The sequence below is a fragment of the Nycticebus coucang genome, chromosome 10, assembly GCF_027406575.1.
Source record: "Nycticebus coucang isolate mNycCou1 chromosome 10, mNycCou1.pri, whole genome shotgun sequence".
NCBI classification, from domain to species: Eukaryota; Metazoa; Chordata; class Mammalia; order Primates; family Lorisidae; genus Nycticebus; species Nycticebus coucang.
Window position 1 is genome coordinate 26,867,885 of NC_069789.1, and position 19,121 is coordinate 26,887,005.

General features: G+C 40.2%; 1 protein-coding gene across 1 annotated transcript in view; it reads left to right on the plus strand.

The window, feature by feature from the left end:
* Positions 1-1,840: 1,840 nt before the first annotated feature.
* Positions 1,841-19,121, plus strand: part of LOC128597443 (muscarinic acetylcholine receptor M3-like) — a 242,303-nt gene continuing 225,022 nt past the window's right edge. Inside the window, exons 1-2 of the mRNA XM_053607816.1 lie at positions 1,841-1,902; positions 17,822-17,914. The gene's annotated coding sequence lies outside the window, so the exon portion shown is untranslated. The remainder of the gene's footprint in view (positions 1,903-17,821; positions 17,915-19,121) is intronic.

The window sequence follows — 19,121 nt, forward strand, 5'->3', positions numbered from 1 at the left end:
ACAACAATGGAATGTCCTTTATTGGGACTATTTTAAAATGGTCCAGTCCATGCCCCTTTTTAAATGAATTTTAATTTGAAATTTATGGTTTGCACTTTTGATGGTTCTGTCTCTCAATTGAGGAAAGTTCTGAGACTCAGCATTAAATAAATTTGAGACTAGCTATTTAGGTCTGGTTTTTTAAATCTGAGTGACTGATAGGCTCTTGGGACTTCAACCAATGAAGTTAATTTATCAAAATAAATTTGCAGTTTGACCATGGTCTTCTTCTGTGTGAATGACAATGTAATCCTAATATCACCTCCACAAGATTTGCGAGTATGCTGTATTTCTCAAACTAATTAGTAGATGGAATGGTGGGTGTTGTGTTGAAAAGCATCCCGAGCCCTCTTTGGCATCAACCAGAAGGAATGTCAGGATTGGTTTGTGATGTCTACAAAAGGCACAAGAGCCAAGGGTTATCGCATGAGGCTGGGCGTTGCTAGACCTAATTTAAGATAACATCTTAAAATTGACCTTGTAATTTAGCACTTGGTTAGATTGTCCTGGGAGTCTTCTCTGTAGTTGCAGGCTTTCTGTCTTGATGATATGTTTGCTTTGAATACCTGGCAAATTGAGACCCAATAAATAATAATCATTGACTGATAGATTAATGACTATACAAATTAACAGTGATTTGGAACCCTAAAAGTTGCATCCTCTTATAGCTTCTTCAAAATAATTTTACTGATTTGACTTTTGGTCAGTGTGTTCATTCTGTAGCCGCAGTGTGAGAACACCAGTGCAGTCCAATGTCCTTATTCTCCGTGGTTGTTTCTCCTCTTGCTCAAGGTTAACAGCTTTGAGTTTTTGGCTAGGTGAGGTGGCTCACACCTGTAATCCTAGCACTCTGGGAGGTAGAGGCAGGTGGATTACTTGAGCTCAGGAGTTAGAGACCAGCCTGAGCAAGAGCCCATCTCTAGCCAGAAATTGTGGCAGAAAAACTAGCCAGGCATTGTGGCAGGAGCCTATAGACCGACCAACTTGGGAGGCTGAGGCAAGAGGATCACTTGAACCCAAGAGTTTGAGGTTACTATGAGCTGTGACGCCACCACACTCCACTCAGGGTGACAGAGTGAGATTCTGTTTCAAAACAAGCAAACAAACAAAACTAGCTTGAGTCTCTACATCTTCCATATTCTCTGTTTTTGTGCATCTCTGGGGAGAGAGAAGCTTTTCTCCCTCACCTCTGTGTTAGCCCCTTTTCTGCCATTTGTTTCTTTTGTTAACATCTTGCTACCTCAGTTGCTCCCAATATTTCTATCCTCTCAATAGGGATCTGCCAGTCCTTTAGATTTTAGAATGAATTCCACTTCCCCTGTCTCTGTCTCTCTCCTCCAGCAACCATCCCATTCCTCCCCTTAGCAGGCTCATCCCTAGCCTCTGGATACTCCCTGGAGAAATCTTTCTATGACAGAAATGTTCTGTGTCTCTGCTGTCCAGTGCAGTGATCACTAGGCCCTTGTGGGTACTGAGCACTTGAAATGTGACTAGAGTAACTTGAATAAAGGACATTCTATTCTTTGCTTTAAATTTATATTGGAACCACTCACATACAGCAAGTGCCTACCCTGTGGGTCAATAGATAAACAGTCCTATTTAGAGTTACTCAACTGAACCAGAGAACACAGAGAATTGTTCGAATGTATCAATTCACCTCCTAAGGATGGTACATGACTAGTAGCATTGCAGCACGCGTGGAAGAGACGCTAGCTCATCACATGCAGTGGACGCCTGAGGGCATTGAAACTTTATTCTTTCTGCTTAGGTAACTGAGGTCTTGCTTCCATGCCCATTGAAAGAAGAAGTTCAGATATCTGTCATTTGCAAAGATCATCAGTGATCTCTAAAAGGCAGCACAGGGTAGGTCTCTCATTCAGGCTTCAAATTCTCTGCTTGAATAAAAGTGATCCCTGTGCTCCAAATGGTACTTGAATTTGTTGATTTTCAGCCTAGGATTTTGCTCTCTCCTCTTCCCCTTATATCTTGTTTCCTCTCTACACTGACTAAATGACATGTATTCTTCAAGAATACATCTTTCTGGTTTTCTGAGATGCTTCTGTAGGCCAGACAAGCCTATGAAATTGCTATCTTTCAGTATTTTAAAAAATATCTATTGAGAGCGTAAGAGATTCCACACAAGCACAAAACATAGGACGGTTAATAATAATGATGACAACAAATTAATAATTGTTGAAGATTTCCTATATGTCAGATACTCTTCTTAGCTCTGTGTGTGCATAATTTCATTTATTTGCCAAAAGAATCCGGTGACATAGATGTTACTATTATATAACTTTAAATATGGGAAAACTGAGGTGTATAAAACAACTTTCCCAGGTCTGCTGATCAGTAAGTGACTCCTTACAAGGCCATGTTTGTAAGGAGTTACATCCTGGCACTTGTCAGCTCTTCTTAGTCCTCAGTGGTACCAAAAGACTCCGTTTCTGTTACCTCTCCTCTACTTTGATTTTATGTTGTTGATAAGTTTTGTTTCTAAACATCTCACATGTGTGGTATGGACCGAGTTGTCTTCTTGTTTGTAGTCCAGCAAACACCTAACGATATATTTCAGGTAGTATTTTTCAAATTACGGATATGAGTCAGTCCTGAAATCAGTTTATTAAGTTCATACCCAATTTTTTAGTGGAACAGAACTAAAGAATAAAACTGTGGCAGTCCATAGGGTGGAATATTATTCAGCAACAGAAAGAATGAGCTGTCAAGCCATGCAAAGATGAGGAGGGAGCTCCCATGCGTATTGCTAAGGGAAAGAACCTAATCTGAAAAGGCCACGTACTGAACAATCCCAAGTGCATGGGAACAGCACCGCTAGGGAGACACTGAACAGGAACGGTGGTCAGCAAGGTTGCGGGAAGTGGGGGAGATGGATAGGAGGGAGCTAGGATATTTTTAGGGCAATGTAACTATTGTTAGAAACTGCAATGATGGATGTATTTCATTACACATTTGTCTAATTTCATAGAGTGGCCAGCACCAAGAGGGAAACCTGATGTGATGCATGCACACTAGTTAATCATAACAGATCAGTATTGATTCATTCATTATAACCAATATACTAATTAATGGAAGATGTTAATAGTAAGGGAAACTGAGACCATGGACGAAAGGATAAAGAGTATATTGGGCACCCTCAGTAGTTTTTTTGTGCTACCTTTCTTCAAAACCTAAAACCACACTAAAGTATAAAGTCTATTAATTTAAAAAACATAATAGAATAGATTGTATCTAAGCAGATCATGCATCACAAGAACAAATATTGTTGCAGGAAATATCTGTTTCAGTTTTGGAAACCTTTACATACTTGTGTGTGTGTGTGCGTGAGTGCACTGGTTTACAATATAAAAATATGTAAGATACATGATACATACACTAAAAAACTATTCAAATATAAATATAAATGTGTCAAATGGTTTATGAAGCGAGTGTATGATACCCCATGATCATATCAATGTATACAGTTATGATTTAATAAATATATATATATATATATATATGTGAATTACTATGGAAAAGAAGTAGAAAACTTTAAAAGCCACTGTTGTAGAGACCATTGCAAACACACAATGCCTGTTTGCCCACGGGTTAAAGTCCTGTAGAATTCTAACCAGGACTGGGAGCCTGCCCGGTGTGAGTAGGAGCCGTCTTTGATCCACAGACTTTAACAAGAATGAAAGGGGACTGGTGTGCTGTGTCTGTTTTATAAAAGGATTGCAAATGATTGTTGTAGGATACTTTGTGAGAGCTTTTAATTATGGGAAATAAAATTAACCCAAGTGAGGTAGATGACAAAATATTTTTGTGGGGACACTTTTCAGCACTCCTGATTGGGTGTGGTAGTACCCTACTCAAGTTTTGGTAAATACTGGGAGTATCTTGATTTTTGCTTTTGACAGTGGTACAACTGAATTATAGCCTGAAAACAGGCCAAATGCATGGGAAATTCTTGAAATGGCCCATGAATGCAAATATGAATATATATGCAAATAGGAATATATATGCATTCATATATGATTATATATATAATATCAGGCCTAATGTGTGGGAAATTCTTGAAATGGCCCATGAATGTAGGAAGCAGGTGATTTTATTCCCACAATTGTCTCCCAATCAGCCTTCCTCAGAATAGATAGTAAATGCAAGCCTGCTTTTGGACAAACTCGAGTTAAATTTTTTTGTGATTGCCGTTGATAAAGAACAGCAGTGTGCATTTGGTGATTCTGTTGTTTTGTTGTCGGTTTGTTTGCTTTATTTTCTTCTTCTTCTTTTGTAATCTCTGTGGTGTGTGGGTGGGCTGGGAAGCAGAAGGTCTTGTCAGTTGCCAGGCCGTCCTGGCGCTGGGGCCGAGGGAGGTCTCGGTTCTGTGCGCTCTGCCGGCCTCTGCTTCCTCTGCTGTTTTGCACACCCCTTGCCCAACTCCTGTCTTGGCAGATCACCCTGCAAGTTTTGACTTTACCTCAGCATGATAGCTTTCACTTTCACCTCAAGTGACCCAGGAGCTGAGCTTTTGTCTTCTTAGGTAACTCAGAAGAGTTACCACCTGGGTGACAGTTTGCTAAACTCCCAGATCCCTGGAATTCACACTAAACATTCAGATTTCTTTCTCTTGCTGCACATCCCGGGGACAGGGAGAGATGAGTGCTTCTTGTGTCAAACACACAGAAGGGGACCTCGCCACCTGCCAACGCCGTCCTTAATGGGCAGGGGGGATGGAATCAAGAGAGGAAGGAACAATACTCACAGTCCGTGCACTTCTGTGCGCTGCACGATGGCCTCTAGGCCCGTTTGTATTTCTAAAGCAGAACAACTAAAAGGAAAACTTTGTGTATTTGATTCCCAAATGTAACAATAAGCTAGTCTTCTAAGATTGGAGTTGAAAATGCCAGTGCATTCTTGAATTTTGTCGATTGCAAATTAGAGTCTACTTATTTTTTACTTACTTATAGAATGCCCTTACCACTCTCCGTACTCTTTTAGAGCCGTAGTCCCCAGCTTGTGGGCTGCAGACAGGTATGAGTCTGTGGCCTGTTAGGAACCGGACTGCACAGCAGGAAGTGGGTGGAAGGGATGGGAGCAAAGCTTCATCTGTATTTTTTTAAGTTTTTTTTTTTTTTTTTATTAAATCATAGCTGTGTATGTTAATGCAATCGTGGGGCACAATGTGCTGGTTTTATATACAATTTGAAATATTTTCATCACACTGGTTAACATAGCCTTCATGGCATTCTCTTAGTTATTGTGTTAAGGCATTTATATTCTACATTTAGTAAATTTCACATGTACCCTTGTAAGACGCACCATAGTTATAGTCCCACCAATCACCCTCCCTCCACCCATCTTCCCCACTCCCCTTTCTCTCCCTCTTCCCCCTATTCTTAGGTTATAACTGGGTTATAGCTTTCATGTGAAAGCCATAAATTAGTTTCATAGTAGGACTGAGTACATTGGATGCTTTTTCTTCCATTCTTGAGATACTTTACTAAGAAGAATATGTTCCAGCTCCATCCATGTAAACATGAAAGAGGTAAAGTCTCCATCTTTCTTTAAGGCTGCATAATATTCCATAGTGTACATATACCACAATTTATTAATCCATTCATGGGTCGCTGGGCACTTGGGCTTCTTCCATGACTTAGCAATTATGAATTGGGCTGCAATAAACATTCTGGTAAAAAATATTTTTGTTATAATAGTCACACTGAAAAAACAGTCAAGGCTTCATCTGTACCTTTAGCTGCGCCCATCACTGGCATCACCACCTGAGCACGGTCTCCTGTCAGATCAGTGGTGGCAGGAGAGTCTCATAAGAGCATGGACCCTACTGTAACCTGTGCGTGTGAGGGATCCAGGTTCCCCACTCCTCATGGGAATCTAATTTCATCTCCCCCTCCCACCCCTATCTGTGCAAAAATTGTCTTCTCAGAAACTGATCACTGAAGCCAAAACGTTTGGGGCCTGCTGCTTTAGGGACTTTAAAAAATACAGATTTCTAGTCCTTACCTTAAACATTGCTATTGTTGTTAAAAATAAATAAAAAAAAATACAGATTTCTAGACCTTACCTTAAACATTGCTATTGTTGTTAAAAAAAAAAAATACAGCTTTCTAGGCCTTTCTGCAGGCCCCCTGAATTAGAATCTCTGGAGGTGGTACCCAGAAATGTGTCCCTTTAAAGAAATCTCTGATGATTTCACTAGGTTAGGGAACCAGTAGGATAAAATATCTTATTTCTTTTAAAATATCAAAACAATTTTCTAAAGTATATGTTCGCAAGGAAAACAATTAACACTTTTTTGTCCTTTATGAAACCAAGTTTCAAAAATGTGATACCAAAATTTATTCTTTGGGTTTTCCTGCTGGCCCCCACGAAGAATGAAAAACTAGCAACATTCTAATTTAGTCTTCATCTTAAAAAATTATTTGTACAACATTAGAGAGCAGCAGACTTCATTCATCTAAGAACCCCTTTGCCTGCAAATATTTACATGGAGTTCTTCCCAGCATTACAGAGACCTCTCTGTGTAAGCCGTCCTCTTAAACCCAGCTGTGTTGGAGCATCTACATAGCCTGGGAAGGAAAATAGATTTTATTCTATTTTTGATTTACCTCTTATTCTATAGTACCAAACACACTTTTAAAATTTCTGCTCGTACGTGGCCTTGGTCTTTGTGTTTTCAAATAAAAGTTACACGCACACTGGTCTTGCATCCCTAGAGTAATCCCTAGGCATTCTGTATGAGTCCAGAATACTTCTCAAACCTTTTCACTTTTTATTCTGTGAAATGGAGAAAAGTTACCTTTATCTCTTTGGAGGAATGACCTGAGTGTGTGGAAAATTGTCCCTCCCCTCCCACATCTTGTCACTTTCTCCGCTTGAGTTCTGGTTCCTGTTTCTTCCTCTTGGTGTCCTGTGTAGACAGCGAGTCCCCTTGTGGCCATACCAGAACCATGTCCAGTGCTGCTTTCTGAGGCTCTAGCTTCTCTCACTCCGTCTGTCCTTCCGAGCTCTCCTTGTGGCTCTTGGAAGCCGTTCTCTTTCCCTGGGTCAGTGTGACCAGTCATTCCTGGAGAAATCCGCAAGCCTCGGAGACAAAGCCTGTCATCAGTGTCATCAGCGAAGGTCTCCCTGGCCTCCCGGGGTACATCCAGTCCAGCTTTCACAAAGTCTCGATTTACACTTGGCAGGGGCTTGGCCAAAGTTCCCTCTCCATTCCTGCCCCTAATTCTAGACCTTGTGCTTGAAAATAGTACCCCCTTACAGGAGCCGTCACCGCATCAGACCCACCGTGTCTTCTGTCTCTGTGGAAGAAATGTCCCTTCCACGAGGACGTTCACTTTTCCACCTGGACTCTCCATCCTCTCCCTCAATCTGTTTTTTTTTCAGCCTGACCTCTCACCCTGGCATTTCCAGCATTAAGAATTAAATTTCCTTTCCTAACAAATGAATGCATTTTTCCTGACCTCATTTACTTGTCTCCTTTAACTAACTCATCCAAGATGTGAGTGCCTACTGCGTGCTGGAGCCGTCTCCTCCAATCAGTGGAACTTTCTCTGCTTTCCCTGAGCTCCCCGGCCAGCATGGTCTGCCGTTCCCTCTGGTCCTTCTCATCTTTAATTCAATGTCACTTTCCAAGCATCTACCCCTTAATTATCCCAAAACATTGGCCTTAAAAGGTTATCGGTGAACCCTTCTCCTTTGGAAACTTAAGCTATTCTCCCCCACCCCCCACCCTGCTTTGTCTATTTATCAACTTCTTAGAATTGGAGGTAGTTGTTACTTATTTCTGGACATCCTTATCAATTTTATCTCAGAATCCTGCCTTCTTCCGATTTTTCTTGTTATTTCCTGGGTTTGGGCTGGATTTTTCTTTTGTGCCTCCTGAATGAAAAGATATTTCCTGAGACTGACTTCTCTGTCTCTCCCGCTAGACACTCTTTTTTCATCCTGTTCTGCCTCTTTTCTCAAATCACTGTGGTGGCCGTTAGGTAGCTAGTCCAACTTCGTATTTCTACCTTTAAATGATCTCATCAAGACCTGATTTCTGTGTGTTGCTCATTGCTTTTATCTTAGCCAGAGAGCCACCCTCACACCAAACTCAGCAACTCCAAAATGCAGACTCATTTTACTTCTGTCTTGCCTAAAAGTTGCATACATGTATCATATCACATATGAGACATGAGACGTATCTCCTTTTTCCTTTACTCTTTCAATAGTTATTGTTTCTCAGGTCCCTCGACCTTGTAAAAGTATGTGAGTCATCTCCATATTGTTTCTATCCAGCCAGTTGAGAAGTCTGGTTAAGTGTCCCTTACGTCCCCCTCTACCTCTGCCTTCCTGTGAGAACCTGTGTTCTGAGATTCCTACAGGTGTGTCCTCAGGGCCTTTTCATCCAGCAAAGTATTAAAAAAAAACAACAAAAAACTAGTAAAGCCTTCCTTGCAGAAGTAAGTTCCCTTTAGGAACAAATGAAACAGCATGTCAAGAAACAACACTTCGTTAATTGTACAAAAAATAAGTTTGCTCAACAAGACCTGTGAAACAAACAGAGCAAAGAAACCAATTCAGTACAATGAAGATGTCCCTTTTCCTGATTCCCACTGTACCTACCTCACTTATGAACTGGTTGGCATTTAACTTTGTGACAGATCTTCAGTGTGAATTGAAACCACAAAAATGGACAGCTTCAGGAGGATGCTGAAGTCCAAGGGGAGAAGTACTTTTCCCAAACGATGCTGCTATGCCACCTCCCCCAAAGCACATATGTTCTCTGCTGTAGACTTCTGGCTGTTTTCGTCTGTTTTTCTGTGTTTGAACCCTCTTGTCTCCAAAGTCTTCCTGTGAAAACCCTACCCTGATCCTCAGGAGTCAACACGAGTCAACTTTCTCTGTCGCGCCTTTCCTGGCCCTCTCACTCCTGGTGAGAGCTGAGCTCATTCTACTTAGTTCCCTATACCTTTGTCATTATCACAGACCCTTTTGCGTTGCTTTTACAACTTAAAAGTGCTATGTAGTAAGTGTTTGTGTTGCATTGCTTTGAAATTTGGGAATCTGTACAGACTATGTCACCTTTTTATTGGGAGTTTACTACTACTTACAAATGTTCTTTCTTCATCCTTTAAGGTCACATACTCATTTGGAATCTGATTTGGCCCCCGCCTCTTGAGCCCCTTGCCTTTGTGTACTCCCTGACCATTGCGTTCAGATACCTGTTATGTAAGGACCATCTCTGTCACTTGAGTCTTCTACTCAAAGCATGTCAATGGCACTGTATTGCCCTGGGAATGAAGTACAAGAAGCTCTAGTTAAATTGTAAAAGAAAATATCTACAGAAGAAACTGAGTTGTAAGGAGGCTGAGGCAAGAGAATCGCCTAAGCCCAAGAGCTAGAGGTTGCTGTGAGCTGTGATGCCACAGCACTCTACCAACAGTGACAGAGTAACACTCCGTCTCTAAAAAAAAAATAATAAAAAAGAAGTAGAGTTCTAAGATAATAGAATTTGTGTTGCCTCTGATAGTGTCTGGGCTCAAACATTCTGTTGCTTTACTGTTCTAGGTTCAGATTAAAAAGAATTCTCAACTCATCCTTAATGCGTTGGTTTCTAGACAGCAGAACTCTAATTTATCATATCAGAGTGTGAGATCAGAAGCTTAGGTTCCTTCTTGGTAATTAGGACATGCCTTTTCTTTTTTGTTCCAGTCCTGATGATTAGAAAGACAGTTTGGGGTTCTTCTATAAAGAAAGAACAGGTAGTTCTAGAGATAATAGGACTGGGGGGCGGGGAGGGAATGCCATATTCCATTTTATACCTCACTAAGAAACTGAAAGGGACATGAATTTCTCTGAAGGACATCCCTGCCCACAGAGATGAACACTGTCTTCCACATCCTTAATCAATTTCTACTCCGACTGAGTTCACCCTGAGTTTCAGTTTGTCAGCGTGGAGCTTGTTGACACTGGTGCCTGGTCAGGAATAGGCTCTGCACTTCTGGACCAAACCTCACTCATGTGACTGTGAACTTGGAGCCAACTTTCCCTGAAGTTAGGCAAGAATTCTAATGCCTTAAAAGGGAAAGGTAGGGTGAAAATAATTAAGCCCTATACCCTTTCCTTTTAAAATGTTTTGTACTTGTCTTCATTGCCCTGAATTGGTTTCTTTGCTGTTTGTTTCACAGGTCTTGTTGAGCCAACTTATTATTTGTGCAATTAACAAAATGTTGTTTCTTGACATGCTGTTTCATTTGTTCCTAAAGGGAACTTACTTCTTCAAGGAAGGCTTTACTAGGTTTTTTTTTTTAATACTTTGCTGGATGAAATTTTTAAAAGCACAGAAATTCATCATGATTTAAAAAGAATCAGACACGTAGATTTAACTAATTTTCCTGAAATTATTCAGGTCTTGACCTGTGAATGTCACCCACATTGATTCTAATATGAAAGGGCCTTTTGACTAAGAGATAAAAGGAGAAAACTAAATTTAGTTTAGGCCTAGGCAAAGTAAGACAGACCCAGAAAGATCTTACACAAGATCAAGGGAGCATGGGGTGGTGAAGAGGAAGTTAAAACAGACACCTAATTCTAGTACAGTACTAATAATATATTTTATTTTAAAAAATGCAATCCACTACATTTCAAAGCTTTTTTTTTTTTTTTTTTGAGACAGTCTCATTTTGTTGCCCATGGTAGAGTGCTGTGGTGTCATAGCTCACAGCAACCCCAAACTCTTGGGCTTACAACTATGAAGCTTTTAAAATAAAAACTTACAAACGTATTTAAAAGCAGAGAGTAGTATTATCAATCCCCTGTACCAGTTATTCAATTTTAATAATTAGCAATATATGTCCAACTTGTTTCTTTTATATGCCCCCCACCTTTCCCACAAACACTAGGTTATTTTAAAACAAATGCAAGACGAAAATACTTCTGCATGTACGCAAATTAATGCGTAATATTAAACATGACTTTTAAAACTAAAATGTTCAATTTTAAGAGCTCTGATGCTATAAAAGAAGAAGAAACCAGGTAAGGTTTTATTTTAGTAAACTCAAAGTATAATGCATGAGAAATAGCATTCACTCACTTTAAGTGTAAATTTGGATGAGGTTGGATAAATCTATCTCCTGTTATCACCACTAAATCAAGCCTTAATACATTTCCGTCACCAGAAGAAGTTTTCTTAACCCCTTCCTACTCAGTTTATACCCTGAGCCTGAGACCGCCATTGTTCTGCTGTGGAGCCTATTGATCATATTTTTCTTTCTGAATTATATGGAAATGGAATAAAAAATATGTACAGCATATTTTTGGAAATTTTACATGATACTGTGAATATCGGGATCTCATCCTTCTTACATCAAATTTTAGAAATTCGATTGCAAGACAATCACAATTTGTTTGTCTCCATTCTCTCTGCTGAACGATTGGATTTTTTCCTCCAGTTTGGGGTGATTATGAATAAAGAGGTAATGAACAACATGCCTGTACAAGTTTCTCCGCAGACATACATTTTTAACCTCTGTTAAAATGCTTGTAAATGCCTAAGGATACAAGTGCTCACCTGTCTAGGACGTGTATGTTTGTATGATAAACATCTGCCGTGTGGTTTTCCCAAGTTGTTGTGTTATTTTATATTCCAACCAACACTGTGCAAGAGTTCTAGTTGCTTCACATCCGTGACATCGTAAGTATAGCCAGTTGTTTTCATTTTAGCCATATTCACAGGTATGTGATAGTATCTTACGGTGGTCTTAATTTGCATTTCCCTAATAACTAGTTTTGTGGAGCAGGTTTCTTATAGGGTAACTCGACACCTCAAACCCTGATCACTATTTCTTCAACTCAGTGGGGCAACTGAGCTTAGCTTGGTTCTTCCTCTGCTGACCATCCAGAAATTTTTTCAAAACAAAAGCCCACCTGTAGGTTTCTCTTTGCTCACTTATCCCAGTGTTATCCTTGAAAACAGTTATTTTATATATTTTATACAGTTTTCTAGAGTTTTTGTGCGTGATTTGTTTTTGGAGGAGATGGGAAGGAAGTAAATCACATTTCATCCTGTTACTCTGTCATGGCTCAAATTGGAAATGTAAGTTAGTTTTAGGGAAGGAATTTTCCAGATTTTTTTTTTTTTAAATCAGGGGCCAACCTCAGAAAATTCAAGTCATGGTGTATGGAAGAAGACTCTTATTGCATTTAGGTTCACTGAAGAAACTAAGAAAATATGACACTAAGACAGAAAATGAAAAACATGTCCCCCTGCTCAGTTTGGGGAATTCTGCAAAACAAGAATGACAGTGGAAAGGACAAGATGAAATAGTCTACATGGTGCCTTCCAGCTTTCCTACCTGCAGTTTATCCCAGAGAGTGGAGAGGGGCATTAGTGAAAGTGATGTACATACCGAGACAGGGAGCTGTTTCCTATGTTCCCCTCTATCAACATTGTAGTGAACTTGGGAATTCAGCCTGGTCAGTCAGAGGGAAGCCCTGGAATGTAAGTTCCATCTTGGCACAGATAGGACCCTGGATAACTGCAGGACTTGGCAGCCCAGATAGGATGCCATCACATGGGTGAAGGAAGGAGGCTACAATCCAGGGCTGACTGTGCATCACAGCCAGACCTTGAGAAAGGCCTCATAGGCAGAAGGAGGCAAGATGAGGCAGCGTTGAGGAGATACCCACTTAACCTCAACAGGGCAAGAAAACGCAGATGGTAAGAAAACGCAGATGGTATGCATGCAAGTGGTGAACCTCGCTACAAATGTCAGCAGGGGTAGGGGCACCCAGATGTCTCAGGAGCCCGGTGCCACAGCTCAGAGAAGATACTCACAATCTGGAGACAGACTGTCTCATCTGTTCCTGAGTTCCCTTAAACCTCAACCATGGGCAGGCACACACATGCACACACTTAAAGGAAGGAGCTGAAGAGGAAGTGTGACAGAAATGGTACTGTATCCAAAAGAAACTGAAGAGTGCCTAAATTACGTTTAATTTTGTGTTTCTTTTTTGTACAGGAATGTATAAACATAATTCAGGGAAAGGGGTAAGGGTTTGTGAATTTCTAATGATTTGTAAGATTTATAAATTTAGGGAGTTCCTTTCTTTCTCATCTCCATCTCGTGTCTAAAGATGGGAGACATTTTGCAGCAGAGGATGCTGGGAGTTTACTGCCTAAAACCGTGCATGAGAATCAGACTGCAGACGTGTGGACAGGGCAGTGTGAGCGGGCGAGGGACACTTGCTGGCTCACCCTCGTTCCTGCATGAGAATCAGACTGCAGACATGTGGACAGGGCAGTGTGAGAGGGCGAGGGACACTTGCTGGCTCACCCTCGTTCCTGCATGAGAATCAGACTGCAGACGTGTGGACAGGGCAGTGTGAGCGGGTGAAGGACACTTGCTGGCTCACCCTCGTTCCTGCATGAGAATCAGACTGCAGACGTGTGGACAGGGCAGTGTGAGAGGGCGAGGGACACTTGCTGGCTCACCCTCGTTCCTGCATGAGACAGAAGCAAGCAACCAAACTTAGCTTCTGTTTTTTCAAATGTTCCTTCTTCTTACTCTGTCAAAGACCGAATGGCTTCCCAGAGAGAGAGGACACCACCTGGGGACATGGGCTAACACTGAAAGCAGAGATGGAAGGAGTGGAAGAAGTCTGTAGCTCAGTACAAATATGCAGTATCCCAAACTCTAAAAAATTCTGAAATCTGAACTACTTCTAATTTGAGCATTTTGGATAAAGGATACTCTTCTGTAATTCTGTGATGACCATTATTTTTAAATTTACTATTTTCCAATTTTGAATTATTTCCTTGGGATAATTTGTGAGTGCGATCACCAGATCCACAGACCTTAATGTATTTATGTAATGCTGTGATGACCATTGGTTTTAAATTTGTCATGTTCCAATTTTGAATTGGAATCCACAGACATTGGTATATTTAAGACCTCTTAATACAGGTGGTTATTCAAGGGGTTGGGCACATCTATGATACCACCAGAAAGGTGAATTTATTACTTCTTTTCCCAATAGTCTCATCTTTATTTGTATTTTATTTTTTATAATTATAGTTAATGCAACTCATGCCTTTTTTTTTTTTTCTTTTGAGACAGAGTCTCACTATGTCACTCTTAGGAGAGTGTTGTGGCATCACAACTCATAGCAACCTCAAACTCTTGGGCTTAAGCGATTCTTTTGCTTTAGCCTCCCAAGTAGCTGGGACTACAGGTGCCTGCCACAATGCCTGGCTATTTTTTTTTGTTGCAGTTGTTGTTATTTTTTAGCAGTCCCAGGCCAGGTTTGAACCACCAGCCTCCATGTATGTGGTCCTAACCACAGAGCATGGATGCTGAGCCACTGTGTTTTTTTTTTTTTTTTTTTTTTTGTGGTTTTTGGCCAGGGCTGGGCTTGAACCCACCACCTCTGGCATATGGGACAGGCGCCCTACCCCATTGAGCCACAGGCACCGCCCCCACTGTGTTTGTTTTGATTTGTATTTCTTTGATTGTTAACGAGATAAAGAAAATTGATCTTGCTTAGTGCTTGTGAATTAGTGTGGTTCAGTTAGAGAATCACTTACATATCAGACAAGCATAGGTTCCCATCTCAACTTGAGCCATTTCTCACTGTGTGGATTAGCCTCTGGGGAAAAAATATAGTTTCTTCATTGGTGAATTTGTAATAATGGTGTATTTGGTGAATTAATTAATGTCTGTTTTGTCTGTAGACAAGTAATAAGAAACTATTATTTCTCCCCTGTGTCTCTGCTTCTCTATAGTTTCATCTGCCAACCCTCCAACTCCTGATTTCTTCAGGTTCTTTCATTACAGAGTTTTCTAGACCCTGGTTTCTCACAATTTATATCCATAAGAGCCAGTTGCCAATGTTCTATAGAGACCTGATCTCTCTGTGGCAAGTGCTGAGTTACTAATAGATTGTGGACCACTAAGATCAGATCTGCTGACCTCATGCATTTCCTCAAGTGCTCACGCAGTCTGTTTTGCCTGCTTTGATTTGGTTTCAGATAATCCCTTACTTAACCTTCTATCCTTCTACCTGATAACAACAAACTTCCTTCTTGTGCTAAGGGGTAGTTTAATAATTCCAAGACAAGGTCATTGCTGGAAGCTCCATATTGGAATGCAGCCACCCTTCAGACTTGGTCTCATACCTGGCATCCTTTTTCTAAGCATTATTGTTCATGGTTGCTTGGAAATTGCTTTCTATCTTGAGAGAATTTGTAATAGGAACTGCCTTTTTAAGCAATCACTCTTCTTTAAAGCCAAATAATTTCTAATACATTACAGGATATTGGAAAACCCGTAACAAGTAAACAGTTTTCTCGGTTGGACAAACATTGAAAATAGCAATCTCTATCCTCTTTCATAAGGACAAGGCAATTTGGAGGCTTCCAAAAGATTTCCTAGTCTCTCACCTGCATGACAAGAAAATGAACTGAGTAGAAAGTATTCTAAAGAGTTCCACATCAGGAGTTTAAAAGAAAACAAGGGAGAGAGGGAAGAAAAAAAGGAGAAAGTCCTCTGCAATCTTTCTGGTGTTAGCAATTGTATTTTACATCCTCTAGAGAATTTCAAGGGCTCCTTTCAATTTTTTTTTTCTTATGTGAAGCTTCTTTTGATGTGTCATAGCAATCTGCTTCCCCTGTGTCCAAACCCACTCTCCCCATTTGTACATAACAAATGAGTACTTACCTCCTTCTCTATCTGATAGTCAGGGAGGTCTGACTTACCTGTTGACAAGCCTCTTGCCTCCACACTGCACTAGTAAAGTTACTAAAAGATGAAGGAGCTAGATTCAGGCAGATTGACTGGCGTTTCTATAGTTTCTGGACAGGACACAGTAGCCAGACTTGTCTGCCAGAAGGCAACACAAAGGTCTATTATTAAAACTCAAAAGATGAAATAATTTGAACCTCATCATGATCTTTATTTTGTACCCCATGCTTCCATTTATCAAATTGAAAACAACTTGATGAGAGTGGAAACAGTGCCTAGAGCCTACTTTGCAGCACACAGCAGCAAAGCCCTTGCTGTCGTGACATAGGAGAGGGACTGCCCACACCACGTTCCTCAAGTGCCACATGTACTCAAGAATCCTGGCAGCATAGCTCTCCTTGGGGCAGAAGGACTGGCTTCCGCCTTTAGCTTCTAGTCTGTCCCAGGCTGCACAAATCACTCTGTGGTCTTGGGCAAGTTTCTGAACTTCTGTTTCCCCTAATACAGTGATTCTCAACCTGGGGGTGGCGACCCACAGGAACCGTATTAAAGGGCCGTGGCATTAGGAAGGTTGAGAACCACTGCTCTAGTAAATGGTAGCCATAAGGTTGCACTGTCCTACCTGGCAGAAAGATTGTGAAGCCAAAATAAGACAGGATTTTGGAATGCATTTCAAATTGTGTGACATCCTTGGGATTTGTGCTTCTCTTTGTCATGCAAGGTTGATTTCCAGTCGTTTAAATCTATAACAGGATATTCTGCCATTTCATGGTGGACATTCAATTTCCTTTACCTTTTGGTGAGTCCCCCCTAGGGCAGTTTTCAGAACATACGATTCTTCCTCAGCTTCTTGGATTGGAGCATGCTATCTGAGTTATCTTTCTCCTTCCTCCTCACCCCGTGGGCCTGGTCTGTCTTTTACTCTCCTACGCAGCATTGAAGACTTAACTACCGGCCCTCTGCTTTGTGATTCCACCTTCTTACCCCGTCTCTTCCTTGCACTGGCAGCTATTAAACTCTCCACACCCTGTACTGGGGTGATCTGCCTCCAACTTGGCGTCTCTCACTTGACCAAAGTTGGCTTTTGGAGGGCAGGAACCAAGCCTATTTATTTTTTTAAACCACATACCTGCTTCATATTATTAGCTCAGTAAATATTGATCAAAATGATGAATGCTTGCTAAATACTTAACTGCTATGAACTAATGAGTTGAATTGCTGAGATAAATGATTCTTAAATTATGTGATATGAAACTTGGGGGAGGAACTCACACTTAACTTTTGTATGGCTGTAACACAATAACAGAGACTGGGTTGTTTATAATGAGCAGAAATGTATTGGCCCACAGTTACAGGGGCTGTGAAGTCCAAGATCAGGGTGCTGGGATATGGCCTTCTTGCTAAATCACCACATGACAGAAGAAACCTGTGTTATTAGGTGGAGGAAGGTGGAATGGCAAAGGAAGGCCAGAGGGAGAGGGGGGAGAAGTGGAAGAAACTCCTCCATGAGGGCAGAGCCTTCACGGCCTAATCACCTCTGAAAGGTTCCACCTCCTGCTACTCTTACAACGACAATTAAATTTCAATGTGAAGTTTCAAGGAGACAAACATTTAAACCATAACAGCTTTATATATGTAAGACAGATTTATATACATTAGATATACATATGTGGGGGGAAACTTATAAAATACTTTCAACTATTGGCGGTTTCAAACTGAGAACATGAGACCATATAACAGAGACCCCAAGGTGTGACATTAGTGTGGAAAGGGATGTCCCACAAATGCATCCCCTCCCCAGAAACTGCTGTGGATCGCTTATTCAGTGGGATGTTAACAGATGTTGTAGAATAAAAGGACTTCTTAACAAAGTATAGATGGAGAATGTTGGGGTGAATCTCCATTTTTGAAATCTGTCATTTAATTAATATTCCATCTCACAGTTTAGTGATCCAAACATTCCACTTATTATTTTATCTTGGTTTATATTTATTTACTCCGTCCTTACTTTTTTTAATATTTTTTTTATTTTTCAGCTTTTGTGGTAGCACAGCACCTGCCCGCTCTCTGCAAGGAAAGCTTGGCCAGCAGTGTAGTCTTTGATACTCTGATGATCCTGCCTGGAATAGGTATGCAGACCCTCTAACCAATATTGAATCATAACTTTGATTTTGAATCATAACTATGCATGTGTGTCTTATTCCTGCTGATTACCAAAGGTAGAATCTGTTCGAAGAGTTAAACTCATGTGTCAGGGATGACCTTTGTCTTTTCTGCCAAAAAATACGTGTTTATATTTTTACAACTGCGACTCTTGAAGACCACTTCTTTTTTTATTTGTTGTTTTGTTGTGTAGTAAACTCACATTCAGAATACCGATATTTTAAGAGAGAGAGGAAATTCTATGCTCATATAATTCTGAAAATATGATTTATTTATTATTCAATAGAATTTATATATATGAAATATAACTTGTACTCTGGTATTTCTATAAATGTAGCATCATTTATAGTTCAAAATTCTAACAGAAAAAATACCAACATTTTTATCTCCCTACCCCAGAATTACTTCAGACTTAGAGAAAAGTTAGTAATAAATTACAGATTAAATGACTACACACAGAAATGAATGATTGATTGATCGCTAAGATTTTTGTCACCAGTATTCCCTTGATGTACAAAAACATAAATATTAAATGAAAACAAAAAATACAGTACTTGACAATATTACTGTTTAATGAATCCTCTTTAAACAACTATTCTGAAATTATATTCTCATAGTATGTAAATATATCAGGCGTTTAGCTCCTGAGTCTATCTAATTCAGATTTACTTGGTAAGCACCGTGTGAATATGTGAAATAAACAGATGACAGATAGAGATATAGATGTAAACATGTCACTATGCCAGTTACATAGTGTGTGCGTTTGTACATATGGGTTGGTGTGACTAAGGAATACTTCACTACAAGATCACTTCCTTCCATTATTTTTAAAATATTAGAAATATAGTAGACTTCTTGAAATGTTGGCACATATTTAGAAAAGTGTCTCATGTATATACGTTGTATTTTCAAAAGTATATATAAAGACTCCCATGTCACCCCTTCCATCAGCCAACAAAACCCCCAAATCTGCTGAAACCTGAGATGTAGCACAGGTTGGGAATTGATCAGGTGTGAGTTCAAGAGCTAGTTCTACTACTTTAAATGACCTTGGAAAAGTTTTTGTAATTCTCTAGGAAGAGTGTTGTTTAAGTCTGAAAGGGAGGAAGTGGAAGGAAGGAGGACAGAAGGAAGGAAAGAGGGAGGGAGAGTAAATAAATTAACCGAATTTGC